Genomic DNA, 19,895 nt, shown 5'->3' with positions numbered 1-19,895 from the left:
CTACCTGCATTTATACAGTCGAGAATTTGAGCTAATGGAAGTTAGCATTAGCCTGCAGTATCAAAGATTACTTTTTCCAGTCTGCATTTTGCAGTAACTAGTGCTTCCCCCTCCATAAGCTGCCTGGAATGTAGTAAAGCTCTTGCCAGATGTTCTCCTTTTGCGGAGGCCCAAAACCAACAGTTCTCAATAATTCCATTACTTCCAAAGTCATAGCCAGAACCCAGTCTGAACAACCAACGGAGATCTGGCACAGCCTGTGCTGCCAGCAGGGCCCTCAGACACCTTTAAAAAAAAAAAAAAAAAAAAAGGAAAAGGAAAGAAAAAAAAGACAAGAAAAGGAGAGAAACACCTAACAAACAAACACACACCCAAGAAACCTTTATTTCCTCAACATCGAGACATTTCTTCCAATCACTTTGACAGAGATTTTATTGGTATTTTTGAGCCCCATTGTCTAAGTAAGAAAACATGACATTCTCTGTCAAAGGGGAGAAATCTGTTTTTAAATTTCCCAGATATCATTAAGTCTGCCCAAATATTTGCTGACTGTAGCTCCTTGCTGGCTAGGCTGTTAGCTGCCTGCTGAGTCAGGCAGGCAGGCTTTGTGTTGACAGCTCGCTGGGCATGAGTGGCAGTAAGTGACGGTGTGCCCGCAATGCTGGGAAGCTGATATGATACAGCTCTGTCTCCTACATCAACAAACGAGGCAGAAGGAGGATCGCTGCCTGATGTTAACAGGCCTTGCACTAATGCATAGCAGTACTGCAGCAACTGTGATGCCTGAGGGAGTCTACTTTACCTTCAATCCCCAAAACCACTTGTTTCTGTTCATTAGGTGTTCCCACTTTCCCTTTATTCAAGAGGAAAGCTGTTCCTCCCACTGAACCAAGCTGCCTCACCACAGTTCACTGAAGGAGTAAGTTGCCTGACACTTGTCTTCACTAGTTTCTTCCTTCACAAGCAGAAGTTATTAGCTGACCTACTAATTGCTGCTGCACTTCAGGATCATCCACATTTTAACACTATTCTGCTACTATATCCACGTTGTTACAGCTTATGAGCCTGGAAAGATTACCTTCCAACGACAAAAATTATACCTTTAGAGGATCAGTAACACAGAAGTAACAACTCTGGAGTAGTCACAACTCCCTACTATGCCCTATGATATTTAAATGCTGAAGAACAACAGTTTAACATTGCTAATTTTGCAGAAACATCCAACTATTCTGAAAAGTTTATTAGTATCACACTAACTAAAAAAATAACTTATTTTTCTATTCCAGAAAGTAACTACTAAATCTGGCAAGATCTGGGTCTGGTGGAAATGAGTCCAAAAACACCTACATTTGCTAGCAAAGATGTCAAGGTTTCTCCAACTTTAGTTCTTAACCAAAGACTTTTTTTTTTTTCTTCCTGTTTGAAGACTTCACTGCTCTTCCTTCTACTACTTCTGTTGGCTTTTCATTTAATACTCCATAGTCTGGTTGGACTGCATAACATTTCTCCTTGGCTTAAATCCTAGATATCACACTTTTTATAGAAATGTGAGTTTTCAATGCTTTTCTTGTAAGAAGTGTTACATGAGCTAAAACACTCTTAATAAAATGCACTTAGAAACCATACACACTTCAGAAGCAGAACTTTGATGGAAAAGTTAGAACTGGAATTTATATTCAAGTAACCCCATTTTAAATTGCCTTCATTCTGTAACAGCATTACAGCTGGAGCTGACATACCTGTTGCTGTTAAAGTACACTCATGCCTGCCTTTTTTTTTTTTTCCTTCTTTTTTTAAATGAGGAAAAGTTGCACATTGAATAAACAAAAAATTTTGCTGCTGCTTCTCAAAGCATGCTGTTACAGCAGTTCTGTAGGTTATAGCTAGAAAATGCTGAAAGCCAATAAAATGTGGTAGACAACCTTTCTGTGGTGAAAAGCACCCTTGCCTGGTAATTAGCCTTCCTACAATAATAATACAGTATTAAACACTTCCAAACATTAACTTGAAGAGTCTGTAGTCAAAAAACAAACAGCAATCAATAACTAATTATTTAATTATTTTTTTAAATTCCTCCTCCCGGGATGTTTTAAAAGTCTCTCCTTCTACAAAAGCATGAAATAGCCTCGCAACTTGCATTCCTATAAAACTTACACCTTAAAATGAAGAACACATTTCTAGGGATAGTTAATGAGAACACAGAGGCTAATGATTTTACATTAAAATTAGGACAAATAGCATAAGATTAGTATTACAGGTGCGTGTAAGAATAAGTAGAAGGACCCTAAAGCCCTTCAGTCCCCAGGAGAGCAGAGCAGGTCCCTGCTGCCAGCAGAGCCCTCAGCCAAGGCGCAGCTGCAGCACAGCCATGTCTCCTCACACAGAGTCAGCCTGCAAACAGGCAAGCAGCATTCACTGACTCCTTGCAAGGGATTTTGATGTGGGAACCAGAGCAAGACAACAGCTTATGAGTCAAGTTTTCTGTATGCAAACACAAGCCTGTCTTCCTAACAGCTAAGGGCTGGCTGCCACCCAAAGGTGGCCATCCTGCTTCCCTTGGCAACTTGGCTCTCCCCACTGCCCAAAGCCCAGCTTTGCACTCTCCTCCTCCCCCAGACTAGCACCAGTGATTTCTAGGACCAGTGCAGGAAGAAACTAGTAGAAAACAGAACCATAAAAAAAAAAACCCTCGTTGGTTTGTGGGCAGATTAACTCACAGAAGTATTTCACCACCGGGCCAGGGCACCACCAGTGTTGGCAGAAAGGAAGGGGAGAGCACGAGAATCACACAAGGCCAAAGTCAGGGTTGTGTGAAGGGCCAGAGAAGTAGCCCATCACTTCCCAAGCATTCACTAGCTCTATATTTTAAAATGGCTACATTTAAAAAAAAAAAAAGAGAGAGAGATAAAAGAAAAAGAAAAAAGGAGAGTGAGGAAATGAAAAGGGAGAGAGAAGAAAGGAAAAAAAGACACCACTGTGATGATGCATAAAATCCTGCAGTCTTTTTTGGGACTACTGGCTTTATTGGATCATTGATACTATGCCAGTGTGTGAGAAAAATAACTGAGTAAATGCATGTTTGAATTACATCAAACACCAATAAGCTTCATAAAATCTTAAAAATATCAAATACGCTCAGTGTCAGGGCAGAAACAGGTTACCAGGAAGTTCACCACTGCCAGAACACTCTCACACATACTTTATCCTTCGCTTACTAGAATTTTAGCCAAAATTTAGAGGAAGAGTAAATTACTTCAAAGTAAATTGCAACAAAACCCAAGAAATTTCCTTCCCTCTATTTCTGCTGTCATTAAAAAGACAAAAAGTAAGAATCTTTATTTAAAAATTTTTAAGTACACTTTGAATTTTAGACAAAAAAAATCTTGGGTTCCATATGCCAAATAAGTTCCTTCTATAAACAACTATTGCCCACTTGCTCTTTTGTATTTTAGAATTCTAAGCCTTGCCAGAACAAGCCAATTTAAACACATTGCCTCTCTGGGTGGTGAATTTAAGTTTTGTTGGCCTTAAATCCTGCATTCGGTTCTCTTTATGTTACTGCTTTTAGCTTTGGCAACAGCTTCCAGACTTTGCTTCTCTTTGTACTTTACTTTTTCTTACTCCAACACTGCAATACGATGAAGTTTGTATAAGTGCCCAGCTTTGCTCAGCCACTAAAAATAAAATGTTACCATTTATAAGGATTATCAAATAATTTTAACAGGAGACAGACTCTTCACATTCTGTTAAATACATAAAGAAATTAAAAAACTGGGTTTGCCTTTTTGAAAGAGACAATCGTGATTCAGTATTTGGAAACAAATTTCTTATATTCCAATCACAAAAATATTATTACCCTTCCACATACTATCACTTAAGTGATTTGCAGATCACACTTGGCGAAAGCTAATAAGGTGTCAGATGTCTCTTCGCATCCCAATTTATATGTGAAGGACTATTGACATCAGTTCAGAAGAAAACCATGGACCTTCCCTCCCTGATGTAAGAGAGCACTCTGAAGGTTCTTGTAATGTAATATGTATTATTACATATTGTAATATGTACATGTAATACAACATGTAATAGGGCAATTCAGAATAAACATCACATACAGCTCCACAACACGTGTTCACGTGGGCTAAGAATGCAGAGCATATTCCTTTAGAAAAGGCTAGCCCACATACTTTTAAGAAAATTAAGAAATACTTGAAGTGAATTCATAATTAAACACTCTTCACCTGAATTCAAATGAATGTACTATGCTCACATAACTGAAGGGCTATACTAGACGACATTCGTGTCCTTTTGTGCCCATTCCAGATGCATGTGGGATTTCCCTGACACCCAAACCAACACAAACACTTTATTGAATTTTCACAAGTGATATGAAAGCTCAGTGAATTAAACAAATACACACTAAGGCACCTTGCAGGATGCACATGAAATAAATGTAAAAATTCAAGTACAAAGAGCTCCAGTACCAATTCTGTTCTACTTCATTGTATATTTCTTAAGGTGTAAAGCTTATATTTAAAAGGTCACACAAAGAAAGTAAGCATGCACATCACAGGTATATGTATGCAATTTGGACTTTAAAAAAAATTTTGTATACATCACTGATTCCGATATCAATTTTACATTAGAGAATATGAATTGTCATTAGGATTTTATTCCTTGCTTGGCTTTTCTTTTAAAAAAGCAAGAAATAAATCTGAAGCCACTTCCTTTTACATTTTCAAGTTCACTGCTGAATTTTTAAACATCAGGGCATAACTTGCCTTGAGTAAGATATATATTCTCAACCAATTATCAAGAAACCGTAACATTGTACGCACTTCAGCCCCTAAGATCTCTTTAGCCTAGTTTTCATTTTCCTAAAGGACTCAGAGTATATCATTACCTTAATGCTGAACCTATTATGGGAGAAACAAGAGAAAATAAAAAAACAAAACTATGAAATATTACACTAAAAAGAAGACAGAATAATAGATTAAAAAAAGCATGCAGAAACAATCTATACCTGCTTTTATGAAAAAAAGGTTCAAAATGAACAAAAAACTTCACATATTATGGGACCTTTTAAGATCTGTGAAGCCTCCAAGTTATCCAAGAACTAATTTAAGAAGTCTTAAAAATCTAATGCCTCCTATTCATACAGAATTTCAGCTGAATAAAGGTTCTTAACTCTTTCATTATAAAACCAGAGTTTACTACTTTACAAAACATTCTAAAAATACAGATGAAACTAAGCCACTTCATCTTATTTTCCATTAAGAATGAAGTACATTTGAAGCCAAAATTCTGTACTCACTGCACTCAATTAAATCCAGAGTAATGCCATCTATAATGCTAGTTACAGACCAGTAACAGAGAATCTGATGTGTCGCCTATATTGATCTATTGTGGTACTTAGCGCTTTTTCCTGTTGAGAGTCAATTACACCTCTTTCACACCCACATCCCTCACTCTAACACAAGGTTCACAAGATTTTGTTAAGTTTTCTGCTGAACAGAAAATACAGAAATTATAGAAGGGAACATCTGTATTTCAAATAGGTCTATCAAACTCGACATTTGCCTAAGAAAAATACTGACTACAATTACAACAGTGTCATTATTATGTGCATGCCATCTTTTACACAAGAAAATCCACTCAAAGCCATTTTTAAGACAGCTCCAAAATTAGAAGTCTGTAACTGCAGCAATCTTTAGGCTGTTAAGCTTCCAGACCACAGCCAGTTCATAGCAGGGCTGATTAGCTCAATCACAGCACCTTGTTAACAGCAGCTGAGAGCTCCAAACTGCATCTAAATCACATCAAGGAACTCAAAGCACAGGCAAAAGTACTTTGTCCTCAAAGTATCAAGGATACTAAATAAAAAAGGATGAATATCCTACATAAGTTTGTGAGTTAGCTAAAACCCTATAATATATGTTTCCACAGACGGCACATATTTCAACAACAAAAAAAAAGTATTTAAAACAAGTCTAGAAATCAACTTCATGAACGCTCTTAAATTATGGAGCACTTTTAACTTCAATGTTCTGACTGAACTTTGTGATTGCAAAAATGGCTACGGCACAAAAAAAAAAAACCTTATGGGGGGTGGGAGGCAATATGCTATTGATGAGAGATAGGGGGAAATAAGAGCTAACTGCTTTAGCTAGGTTTTTACTGGTTTTTTTCTTTGTCCCCTGATGTTGCTAGCCTCATTGGAAAGCAAAAATCTCTCTGTAGGATTTGTTTACTTTTCAAAAGCAATAGAAGTAATTCAAGGCCACTAGCAGTGTAAGAAGGAAGAATGAACCACCTGTAGAGGTCACTATTCTAAAAGTGTCAAATGCTCTATTATATAATTTTTCTCTGATTAATCCAATGTGGAAGCAGATGAAAACAAACAAAATTCCTGAAGTGGTTCATCACAGGAGTAATACTTGAATAAAACCAGTTCTCTATGGCAGAAGAGAGCCACCGCTGTGAATAACTGTTTAATGAATTTAGTGTCAAGAATTTATATAGACAATTGCTTAGGAAAATGAATGCATAGATGGCAGAGTCTACTTTCAAATTTACTTATGAAGTTTTCCATATTAAATCAAATGGTAAAATTACTTCCCAGACCACCAAGTTTTGCTCAACTCATATCATGAAATGTATATGCTACAGTAAAACGTCTTTGCGGAAGACTGAGAAATACCTGCTCAAACACAACTAGAAAATTTAAAATACATACTGTACAACAAGTAAAATCTCTTTTACTAGATAGTGAAAATGAGTTAGATATAAAATACTACATGCATTATTAATACGCTATAAGGTGGGAACGATCATGAGAATTCCAACCATCGCACCTTTTCTCTGAAACTGTATGAGACACACAACTTTCTATTGATTTCAGCAGCAAACTAGCACGGAGAACACCTGCTACATAAAATGGCTGATTTGTTTCTTTTGGTTACATGCAATTCTTCTATGTTGATCCAGGCATTTCAGATACAGTTGCTCCTTGCATGAAGGAGAGAGAAGCAATTTCATTTTTAAGTTATGAGACCGAAAAGGAAAGGCTCACAGTTATTAGTCTTTTCCACAAAAAGATAGTTGCAAAAAAACCAATAACAACAACAAAATCTAACAAGCCTCCAACAATAACATTTGGGAATGCCTATTTCATCTATGAAATTTCGGTTTGGAATTCCAAAGTATTTTCAACAAATAGTCAGTCAGGCACCAACACTATGAGGCAAGATAAAGTTGCCATATCTACTAACCCAGCAGGACACAGAAACCATATTTTAGCTCTGAAATGGGTCAATACGAACAGAGCAGATTTAAACAAAATTGTGTTTCACCCTGGAGGACTAACTCACACTGTTTTTTAAATACTTTAACCTCATTCTCTTATGTTTGTTTACCATTGATTGTATTTGGTCTTTAGGACACGCTACAGATCATCATTTATTTCCTGACTGCCAATCCTTCCCTTTGGGAAATAGTTTTTCTCCAAGGTTCTCCCAAGTTTCCATCCTCTTCAACACACATCCAGTTACTGTATTTGGATCTGGCTGTCTCCAGACAATCCCTTATGCGACAGAGGCTAGCAGCAGTGGTCGACAGGTTGATCTCACAAAGCATTTGTTTAGGAACCTGCTTCTGCCAAGTCAGGGTCTTGGCTGTTGGAAATTTTTTTGCATTAAAACCAAGGAATCCACCTGCTAATCCAGAACACTCATGTTATCCAACTATGCAGACAAAGCAAGCAAAAAGTTCTCTGAATAACACGACCTTTGAGAAATCCCATCAGCAGAATTCCCTGCATCAAGGAGCTCTGCACTCTTCAGCCTATTTAAGCAGCCAGAGTGTGAAGGAATTACTTGAGTGCGTGATCAGAATATTAAATAACTCATGCTGTCCAGATTCACAGTGAAGCTATCAAATAACAGAGTAACTACTTCAGAGCAAAACTTTTTTGCTGACTACCACCATCAGTAGTACCAATAACAGCAGCATCCTCAGTTTTGCACCAGGCTATGCACTACTCTGAATTGTCTACCACAGTTCAGAAAAAACACCATTCTAGCTGGCAAACGTGATCTTTCACTAACATTGCCAGAACCGCTGCACGCGGTGACAGAGACTGTCTCCCTACAACTTCAGTATCACCTAATTTTAGGAAGCACTGAAGTACTCTGCCATTTCTGAGAGCCTTAAGTGGATTAGCATTTATTAAAAAACTTACTTGAAATCCTATCTCATAAAGGATGTCTTCTGCAAGTTTTCAACCGAAAAATACTTGAAATCACTGTGCTAGAAAGACCACAAACCTCAGACAGAAGGTGCAATTTCCTTGTCAACAGATTTCCACTGCATACCCACATCTGTAATATGTGGTAGCAAAAACAGACAAGAAAAAGCATTGAAAAAATATAAAAGTCTGGAATGGTTCCACAGTCTAGAAAATAAATAAATATGTAAATACATGTGTGTGTACGCATATATTTATATATAAACTATCATCCAAATAAATCACTACTTCCTTTAGTCATTCCAGTTACAGAATCCAGGTTAAAACCAGAAAGAAAAAGAAAAATCCCTGAAATTCACAAATCATTTTAAAAATGCAAAGAAGGTGTTTTTCTATTGCAACTACCCCACAAAAAATATTTTAAAATATGAGCTAAACAGAGAGAGTTTCAGCAAATTTGATGTCCCTGGTGACAAACTTGCAGAGTTAACCATGGGGATTCATCTTAGTTTAAAGTCACTAATTTCTCTGAGAATACTGTGCCAACATAAACTTCCAATGCTATGTCTGTCTTAGCACTTCAAAAGAGTGAATCTGACCAAGCAGCCTCTTTACAGAAATTAAGCAGCTATATATCGATACAAAAAAAGTACATTTTGCAGAAACCCCTGAAACTGACAGCATATCCCTCTCTAGAAAAGGTCACTCTCTTCCCAATAGAGTAAAATTTTCTATCAGGCTTTTTTCTGTCAAGTTCCCAAATCCATATTTCAGCAAATTCAGCAAAAGATTTTCTGACTCAATTGTAAACAAAATCCATCTGAAAGGAATTAAGAGTAAAAATAATTTGATCTAAAGCTGGAGAAAGTTCACTAACTGTAAAGACGACCCAGAATCTTTGAAATACTTTCAAATGATTGAGCTATAATACAGAAGTATCCTCTCTCTTTCTTATAAGACTGCATCTCACCATTTAAGCAAAGTTTCTTAAGATGCAGTCCAAAGCTGTACCTGAAAAAAAAAAAAAAAAACCCCGCACCTCAAAGTATCTGTACAATTTTTTAATCAGACATTATTATCTGGTACACTGCCAAAATCCTCACTGGAGAAATCAATAGCTGCATCCCTGCAAACAGCATTTCTTCTGACTTCTTAGTAGAGAGTTGGATTCAGGAGAAGCAATTTAACCACAGCAGAAGTCAGAAACTAGCTCTGTCACCAAAAGTTAGAAGATTTTAGCAGGCTTTTTTAAAAAAGGGAGACACTTTAACAAAGTAAAAAGAAAAGAAGAAAAAGAAGAAAAAGAACCCTGCAACAGGACTGCTCTTCTCTAATGAGTGATTTGAGAATGCAAGAGGCAGACATTAAACCTAGAAAAGAGCTATATTTCTTTAGAACTATTCTCTACAGATGTTAGCATACGGGCAACAGAATCCGCAAAATAAGTACTCATAAAATGACTGTCCAGATAAATAAAGCTATGCGTAATTTAGGAATACAAACCAGAACTGTAAATTTTCATGATCTGCTACAGCTGTGTATTAGTGTTTAATTAAGCACAATATTGCATATGTTCTACTGAATGATTTATTATAATATATAGACACAAAATACTACGTTAGAATGTTGAAGATGTGTAAGAATAAGGGAGATAAAATGGAAGAGAACTATTCATCCAACATTAGATGCCAGACACCAACATCCAAACTTTTAAAAGGAGCCACAAGGAAAGTACAACTTTGTTTTTACTGCAAATTTGACCTATTTGTGTCTGTGATGACTCACACATAGAGGAATTTCTCATTTATTCCAGAAATTGTTTAATTTAAAACAACAGTACTACTTAAGACTCAGCCAAAGATGTGAACTCATTAATTCTGTGTGCTGAACACTACACTTACTTCATTATCACAGGGAAGTGCCTTCACTTACAGTTGTTTCACCAGCCTAAACATTTTCTCAAGTACTGTATTTGATGTTCTCTACTGTCAGTATCAGAAAGGAAAATTTAAAAAACAAACAAACAAAAACCAAACGGCTACGAGAACAGCCACTTTGTCTGGAAGCCGCCTCTTGGAAGGCATGCTTTCACTGCCAATCATTCATGATGGGAGTTGGAGTTTTCCCCCCCCACCACCACCTTAATGCTGCACCCAGCATTGGGTTGGGTCAATCCAGTGTTCCACTGCTGTTAATCTCTTCTGCCTTGATCAACAGTATAAACTACGACATGGCTGGCAACCACAGCGAAATTCAAGTTTAACCAGGTAGATATCCATCAGGAATTCAGTTTAGGCACTGTGGCCAGCAAGTCAAGGGAGGTGATTCTCCCCCTCTACTCCACTCTCATGAGACCCCACCTGGAGTACTGCATCCAGTTCTAGAGCCCCTACTACAAGACAGACATGGACGTGCTGGAACGTGTCCAGAGAAGGGCCACGAGGATGATCAAAGGGCTGGAGCACCTCTCCTATGAGGACAGACTGAGAGAGCCAGGGTTGTTCAGTCTGGAGAAAAGAAGGCTCTGAGGAGACCTTATAGTGGCCTACCAGTACCTTAAGGGGGCCTACAAGAAAGCTGGCGAGGGACTTTTTAGGATGTCGGTTAATAGTAGGACTAGAGGTAGATATAAACAAAGTGAAAACATTTGAAAAGCACCAAAGAAAATATTTTCTAATCAGCATATGTGCAACACTTGCACACAGAGCACTCCACAGAAACCCCTCAGAGGAGGGGTGTGCAGGCACGTGGCCCACACCCATCTCCCAGAAGGCAGGGCTCCCTGCATGCTCTGCACCTCCAGTGGTGCCACCAGGCCAGAGCTGGGCACCAGGGCTGGCCTTCCTCCCCGCTGGAGTACGGGAAAGTCACCCTCTCCATGTTCTTACCTAAGCAAGACTCTATTCTTTTGGATGGCAAACAGGGAGGGTGGTCTACATTACAACCCTGGATAGATTTGTCTTCAAAAACAAACAAAAAAGAAAACCAAGACCTCCCCACAACCTCGGCCTACATTTTAATCAAGATCAGAAAGAAAGAAAAAATAGAGCAGACATTATCTGGATAGATTTAAATAAAAAGGACAATTCTTTTCAATAGCGGGCTCCATTCTATCATCCAGGTGCCACAATAATATCCATTTTCCAACTTAAAAGGAGTTGGATCGTGTTACAAAAGATCAGATAACACTAACAGGCAACATCAGACTGTTAATGCCACAACCTCACAGAACGGAGAAAAGTATTTAAGCATGATATTGACTTTGTAAGATTTAAGATACCAGCACACATGCAACAGCCCATTCTTTAAGACATGAATATATTCATATTAAATAATTGGATTAATAGATTATAAAGGAGCAATACCATAACTTAATTCTGACACATCTCAGCAAAGTTGCTGAAAAAGAAGAGAAAGAAAAAAAAGAAAAAAAAAAAAAAAAGAAGATCAGCATTCTAGAAGTATCCTCAGGGGAAAGCAGCAGCCGATCATGGCACGCATTACCTCTGCCCCTTGTTCATCCATCTGCTGCACCCCAAGGAATGCCACGGGGGAAGCAAACATGTGGAGCACAGCTAATAACAGCAATTCTGTCCGTATTAGAAACTAATTATCACCCTTCCCTATCAGGATCAGTGCTTCCAGAATTATAAGCAATTTACCCTACTAAATGCAGTCTAGGATTTAACACTCAATAATTTTTTTTTTTTTTAAATGCCAATTTGGACCTGTATATAATACAAATTATATTCCTTGTCCTTACTATACAACCTGCTCTCTTGCATCTGAAGATTTAAATATTTTTTTTTTAGTGAAAGGATGAAGAGAAAGGAACTCTGCTTAAACCCAACCCTGTGCATTTTAACTCTCTTCTCAAAACTGCACAATAGCTGTGATTAAGTCTATGTAAACCTAACAAAAAAAGAGACAAACATTGGTTTTGTATTGTATTAGCAATCTCCTGGAAATAACAGCATGAAATCTCATTGCTTCCTACCAAATATATTACTTTTCATTAGATACACAGACCATAAAGCTACAAAATGAGATAAAAAGCTGTGAATAGCATTTTATATACTGACCTTGCAAACAGAAATCAGAGTTTTTCCTTGGTCTATTTTCATTCTACCAAACTAAAAATTAACAACTTAGATAACTGCTGAGATGATCCCTCCACATTAGGCTGCTTTAAAATAATCAAGTTAACGTTGTTTTGTTTTAATTAACATCACCTATTTGAGACACTACTTCTACATACAAAGTGGTCCAAATGTTCTGCAGCACCCTCCAAAGAAACAAGCAACAGGGACCACCAAGGAAAACCATACTACAACTGCCAAGACCTGAATTAAAGAGTATCAAGTATAGATTAAAACAGTGCTTCCCTCCCAAGGTTCTTAGTTTATATTTTTTTCTATCCATCCACTCCTTGAGCCAAGTACTTCTTTAGCCCTCACAACCCCAAGTTTCATATCACAGCCTACCCAAGACCAGAGTACCCTCTTCTGAATTCCCTCAAAGTCCCTCCTGGTTAACCAGCAGGTGCCACTTCTTTAAGAAAGACAAGGTCAATATTCCCCTAAGGATTTGAGCAAAATGCATCCTCGAGCAAGCAGGCTGGGATTCGAACTTGAGTCTGCTCGCTCGAGACTCCACATGCTGACTCCACGCCTTGAGGGACCCATGTCAAGAACAGTTAAAGAGGGATTTACAGAAAAGTCTCAAGGATGCAAGTGAAAAGCCTTATAACAAAAAATCACCAAACTACTTTGTCTGTACCTTTGAAGAACAGACATTGATATTACTGTAGAAAATGTTTTTAGATGTAAATGAAACATTCCCCAAAATAATTCAAAAGTAAATCGAACTTAGAGTCAAATGCTGGAGAACTGTAAATACATAGCAGAGTACTACTGTTTGTACACAACCAAATGTAATACTGGTATACATTCAAAGTACTTTTAAAGCTATGATCTCTCTTTTTTTTTTTTTTTTTTTTTTTTTTTTTTTTTTTTACATCAAGAATCATCAAGACTATATTTATGATCAGCTATAACCTTCAGCATCAAGGGATACAAAGAACAAAGCTAACGCAAAACACCAGCGACTAGGCTTAATAAGATTACAGTACATTAAAAGGTGCTCATAAGCATTTTCTATAAATGAAATGTAAAGCCTGATGACTACATACGATCCGGAAGACCAACCTAAGCTCATAATGAAGGTATTGTGACAAAGCTTAGTACCTAAAACACCAACAGAATGGTGCATTTGTGATGTAGCCGAAAATTTTACAGCAATTATAGAACAGCCATGGTCAAGTGACTAGTTTTAGGGTAGTAGTGTTCTGGTTTCTATGATCATTGTAACAGTTATAAGGCAGAAAATACTGAGTTTATCTAGCAAATAATATTTTTCCTTCTTGCAAATCTCACTTCTCAAAATGACAGCATTTTTACAGTGTAATAGCACATGGCTGGAAAATTTAAGCTACACGTCAAGTCCCCTTAAAGAAATCAGTAATGATACATGCATATTTAACTCAGTAAAAAACAGTTTATTTTTCTTGAATGCAATGAAAAAGGGACATTATGATCTTCCATGGGAAAAGCAAACTGACAGACTAAATACCAAGAACTGTATCCATTAATTCATTAAGTAATGACAATAAAGAGTGGAAAACCAAAACCCAGCACCCCTGCACTCCAATCACACATGCCCTCTACCAGCATACAGCAGTATCACAGACAATCAGTAATTATCAGGAAAATTAAGTTTTGCTTCCTCACCTTTGCAGTTTTGACTATGTTTAACCCCATGCCCACCACATACATACACAGCTATTCTCATACCATCATCTGCATCCCTCCAGAAAACAAAACAATCCTACAGAAAATAATCTAGACTAGCAACGATACCAATTTTCCAAAACAGATTTGTCAGCAGCAACAAGAAATAGCATCTAGGCTGTTCTCCTGACATCGTACTTACTTATCTTATTACTCTTAGTTAGATTCAGTAACTAAATTTACATTAAAATAATTGTACAACTGTACTTCAGCATACAATAAATACTCTGTTCCTTAATATCTCAGCATGAATCACCCCCAGGCTTAGGGAAAAAAAAGAAAAAATATTTAAAAAGCATAAAACATAAAAGCCAACATCATTTGACTTCACACCTGGTTGTTTGTCCAATCAAAACATCAATTAAGTCAACACCAGTTGAGGTCTTTATTTCTCTAAATGACATCTCAAACCATAGATAAACAGACAAATTCCATTTTATTTATAAGAGTAACCAGGAGGTCATCGTGCATGCACAATGCATATAGCGTGCCGAGGAGGAAGAATTAAAATAGGGATACTCTTATACGAGCTAGTCACCCATTCTTGCCACCATCTACTTAAAAAAAAAATCTCTTCTATAAACTGAAGTATAAACTGAAACGAGGACATACCTAGAAGTTTTTTTCTGTTTGTTCAATTTAAAGAAAAATTCGATTCTGCAAAAAATATACTAATTCTTTTAATTTAAAGACAAAAGACACATAGACCTTTCTGTAGATTACAAACCTATGGCCAGGTGTCCATTTCTTATAATTCTTGTAATAGAAGCAGTGTTTTAAGTACAGCTCCTTTCTGAGAGAAGATTTTTTTTTTTTCTAAAACACTAGCAACTTGTCCCAGGCCACAATATAAAACCAAAGGGCAACCTTCTTAATCAACTTGTCACTCCTAAAAAGCACAGATCTAACTACAGACATCCAGATATATCATGTAGAATCAGAAGTTGCATAAGGAAAAAGGTTTTTTGTTGTTGTTGTTGTTTTTAATAATAAGCAGCAACTTACTACATGGAAGTATCTTCAAAGTCAGCACTGACAACACAAAAGGGAAGCCACATTGACAGAAATGCAGGCACGTTCAGCAAGCTTCTACTTCACGGTATCAACTCTCACCAAGATGCTTCCTTCACTGCAGTGCACCCTGTGTTACCATGACATTTATTTTAAAGTTTTCCATTCTCAGCTCCAGACATATTCTATAGAAAATATTTTCTATGGACTTGCAATTTTATTAATTTTTTTTTTTTTTTTTTTGAAACAAACACAAACACCTTCCGAGGACTACTTTGCCTAGCTCTAGCATTAAGGAGGGGAACACTAAAAGAAGTCATCAAAATCCCCAAACAGAAAGTCAAAATAGAAATGACAAAGGCAAAAAGGCCAAAATGTGTTACATCCAGCACAGGAATACTTGAACAGCCATATTAAAACAGAACCCCAACTTGAAGAAGCATATTACAGCCATACTGAAAAGGGTGTACTTGAAGGACGGAGCCTGCTCTCACCTCCCACCCTACTGAGGCACAGGCACTTCCAGTATCAGTGCATGTCCAAAAAGCAACAGAGCAGCATTTATGGGCTATGAAAGCACACCTCACTTGGACTTCTATTTCCCTACAAATAACCTTGTAAGAGAGTGAATGACCATGAAACAAACATAAAAGTTCATAGGCAACAACTTCCAAACAACTGGCCTTGCCCCAAGTCGTTAGAACAGAATTACAGATAGGCAGATGACAAAGGTCCTAAACCCATGTTTCCACACCCCAAAAACCTTAGCATCCTGGTTGACCTCTTTCCCTCCGGACAGCCAAACCAGAACAGCACCTTTCCACTGTCAGAGCCAGGCTGGCAGCAGAAGGAAGTTGTTCGCTGTGGAAAGTAAAGTAGGACCAAGCTCAGGCAGTGTTAGCTGTACAGCGAGCAGCCAGCCTGACATCCACCTGGCACAAGCCAGGAGAAAACCAGAAAGCCCGCTTCAGCAAAGGATTCTGCGCTGTGGGACACCAGCGGAAGATTGGTTTGCACAATTGGAGCCATTATGCCAACAACGTCTCTTCGCTGACACCCATTACAGAAATCCATAGTTGCCTTCCCTCAAAGGAAAAAGTTACAGCACAGAGATAATTAGAATACACAGCAATAGTCCCAAAATGGCTGAGATTGTGTGAATTTAGATGTAAACGTAAAAGTAAAAATTGCCAACATGCAAGTGGCTTCGATACAGACATAATATAGGATTGTTAATCCAGCATCTAAACCAAATTCCAACAGTAATATCTTGTCCTATAAAGGTAATGCCACTACTTTAAGTGTATTATATTAGGTATAAAATTCTTAGTCTTGTAGGAACTTTACAATACCAATACTTCTTTTACAGTCCAGGCATGATTCAAATGAAACCCCCCAACTAAACCAGGTATATAAATAAGTGTGGACTTTTAACAACACAAATAATATCACTGACATGTTCACTGGTCTAAAGTTACATCTTTTACTGAACTGAGACAATTGTAAATTAATCTAAAGTCTGGGAAAACAAACAAAGGAAATACTAGCTGAACATACTCTAACAATTCATTTAAGGTCAGGGAAAAAAATAATCAAGAACAAAGAATTCTAAGAGTGTGTAAGAATAAATGTCAGAAGACTACCAAAGTAAAAAGTGACCAACAAGAAAAAGCAAGCTTCTAAAATTATTAAGAAGCTGTGATACATTGGAGTAAATTTATGTGGAAACAGAAATACTAACACTAGATTACCTAGCAGAACTTAAAAGAAGATAAAAGCCCCAAAAAATATATAAGCAGAAAGTGACAAAGTTGACAAAAATTAACAAATTTCACTGAATTAGCAAACGCTCACTGAATTTCCACATGTGTTTAGGGATAACAATCAAAACACAAGGACTAAAAGCATTTTGTGTAAAGGACCAGGAGAGATTCTTTCCCCTGAGAAATGAGATTATAACAGAATTAAAGATTCATCAACCCGCATCATGGCCTCAGCCCATTCGCATTCAAAGATAGAGCAGGATCGAGGAGGAGAGGCGCCCAGCACTTCAGTCCTGGCAGAAACGAGACACCAGACACCTCCACTGCTTTTTCATTTCCACTTTGTTCATTACTACAGCTGTTACAGAACACAGCACGGTATTTCACAAGTGTAAGCATGCTTTACAGTAAGCTTTTTTTTTTTTAAAAAAAAAAAAGGAAAACAAAAAAGGCACAGTCCTTACACAACAGATACAGATACCAAACTTGCATTTCATCATAAAGGTGCCCATGATTTTCAAAGAAAAGGTATCAGGCTTCTGAAAAATGAAGTCATTCCCTATCTTATTAAATTTTATCTAAGTTCAACAAACTTCCTAAGAAGAAATAATAATATCATTCTCAATAGTGTAATTCTGGATACGTGCCAATTAGTTCTATATATCATATATCAAAGATCATTTCCAAAAGGGATGGAAAGAAATGTTTTTAGTTTTTTTTTTTTTTTTTTTAATCTGTCTGCATTTAGGCTTCAGAACAAAAAGCAGGCTAAAATCATATTTAAAAGCCTATTCCTAGCACCATGAGAATGAAAAGTCTCAAAACACTAAATCTGCCACTGGTTCAGGGGTGGTGGCTGCAGACACTGCTGTGCCTCCCAATTACATTTTCAGTTGTACATTTCCAGAAATATCCATGTAAGAAGAAACTTTAAGACAAGTGATTTTTAAAAGGAAAAAGATTTGAAACTGCTCAAAGGCGATTCTGACAACCTTCATTTGAGTCATTTGGAAGAAGACACATACCGTAAAAGTGAATCAAAATACAATTCAGAACACAGTCACTATTCTTGATACTTATATCCACATGACACCACGTATCATGTATTCTTTTTTGTACCCACACAAAAAACATCATTTCTGCAAGTTACCACTGTATCAAAAAGAAAAAAAAAATCACAGCACCAGGAACAGCAATGAAAGAGAAAATTACTGGGCATTTTGTCTATCAAGACATGTTAGAAAGATTAACTGAAATGCACAACACAGAATACAGCGTTCAGGACTTGGCTCTCACATGGTTCATATTGTACAAATGCCTGGAGGAATCACATGCTCGTAGAATCAGTTAACTATATTAATGACATGGATGAAAGCAAGTCTAGGACAATGCAAATGACCAAATAAAATTAAAAAAAAAAATTAAACATCAGCTGAACATCCAGACAAACTGAAATCTACCCTGTGCAAAAAGTTAACTTTACTGTTTTTCTTTCTACCCAACGGCAATTATATAAGGAAGTTTTAATTATGACATTAACACTTACTACTAAAAGCAGCACCACTAACAAACTGTTACAAAAAACAATCATTCTTTAACAGCCCATCTTTATTTTTCCTTGGAATTGAGAACTAAGTTCATATTAAGAAGAACTAATTCAAAAAAATCAAGAAGTACTCCAGATCAAGGCCAGAACAAAGACATCCCCAACCACCAAAACCAGGAACAGAAACGTGGTAGTATGGACGTGGCCACCTGCATGAAGAATGCCAAGGGCAGAGTAGTACAGTTCTTTATTTCCCAGCTTCAAAGTTGAACTTACTCTTTACAATTGTTGATGCTTTTAAGCTTTGTTCTGAGTTTTTGGATAACACAAACCTGCCAAAATAAATATGAAAGTTGCTTTCATATTCTGTGTCATTACCACTTAACTCAGACAAATATTCTTCAACAAGTTGGAGAAAACATCTACCTACAGTAACAAAACAGCGAAAGCTCAAACACATACCTTGCACATTAACAACAAATAAAGTGGTAAGTATCCCTAAAGTTTCTAGCACATCAGGCATGTGGAAAAGCAAATAACCTTCCCACACTAACAGTTTCAACTGGATCAATCTCCTGAGCTCCCCTGGAAGATACTTCTGCCTCCCAATTTCCCCAGCTTTCTGGGTCTGCCCAAATGCAAGCTTCAGTGCAAACATCCTACTTCTCATAAAAGCTGTTGTGAGGTTTAAAAATAAGGACCTCAAACCAGTTGAGCTACAAAAAAAAAAAAAAAGAGAAAATAGACATGATTTTTACAAAGAAAAAAAAAGAAAAAAACAGAAAAGAGCCTCACAACAAGCATCACGTTCAGAAGTTGCCGAAATGTAACCTATAAATTGGGGTGAACAGGTAAGTCACCTTCCTAAAGGAATGTTTAATTCCTTAAACTGGTTCACACACACTCCCCCCTCTTCAGTGTTTTCTAAAACATTGTTCCTGCTAGCTCTATCAGAAATTCTATTTAAAGTAACAGAAGAGAGAACAAAGTTACAATTTTTGGAATACTTGGTTTTTTTTATCCTAACCTGGTTGATTTTACAGAGGTTTACAGAATGTAAAGCAGCTTCCCGCGCGCCCCCCCCCCCCCCCCCAAAAAGCCAGTACCAAATATAAAACAACAGTCATAACATGCTAATTGGGCAAAATACACTAGTTTAATTTCACATTACAAAGAACTGTTTGAGCGTCAAGGCATTGTTTTTCTCTTAAAGGATATTTATGTACAATGTAGGTTTTACTAGTCAAACCCAATTGAGACCAAAGCACACTGTTAGCATGTAATATAGAGTTTGTTTTCAAAATATCTGTAGTGCTTGAAGTCTTCCCCTTTGACATGTATTTACTCATCAGTACTTCTTAAACTTCCCCTCGCATACCAGAACTATGATATAAGAATAATGTATTTCACAAAAGGCTTTGTTTAATGGTATACAACTATTTTTATGACAGAAGAAACAAACAAGTTAGAAAGCACTTCAGGGA

The 19,895-nt window shown here is 37.1% G+C and overlaps 1 protein-coding gene across 9 annotated transcripts in view; it reads right to left on the bottom strand.

The window, feature by feature from the left end:
• The window catches only part of TCF12 (transcription factor 12), a 174,930-nt gene that overhangs the window by 133,172 nt on the left and 21,863 nt on the right, over positions 1-19,895 (bottom strand). The window contains exon 2 of one of the 9 annotated variants that reach the window (XM_054215483.1): positions 18,688-18,743. The exons of the other annotated variants lie outside the window; for them this stretch is intronic. The gene's annotated coding sequence lies outside the window, so the exon portion shown is untranslated. The remainder of the gene's footprint in view (positions 1-18,687; positions 18,744-19,895) is intronic. 9 annotated transcript variants of the gene reach the window in all.

Source organism: Rissa tridactyla, chromosome 9 (assembly GCF_028500815.1).
Source record: "Rissa tridactyla isolate bRisTri1 chromosome 9, bRisTri1.patW.cur.20221130, whole genome shotgun sequence".
Taxonomy (NCBI): Eukaryota; Metazoa; Chordata; class Aves; order Charadriiformes; family Laridae; genus Rissa; species Rissa tridactyla.
Note: the sequence above shows the minus strand (reverse complement) of the source record. Positions and strands in the feature narration are given on the sequence as shown.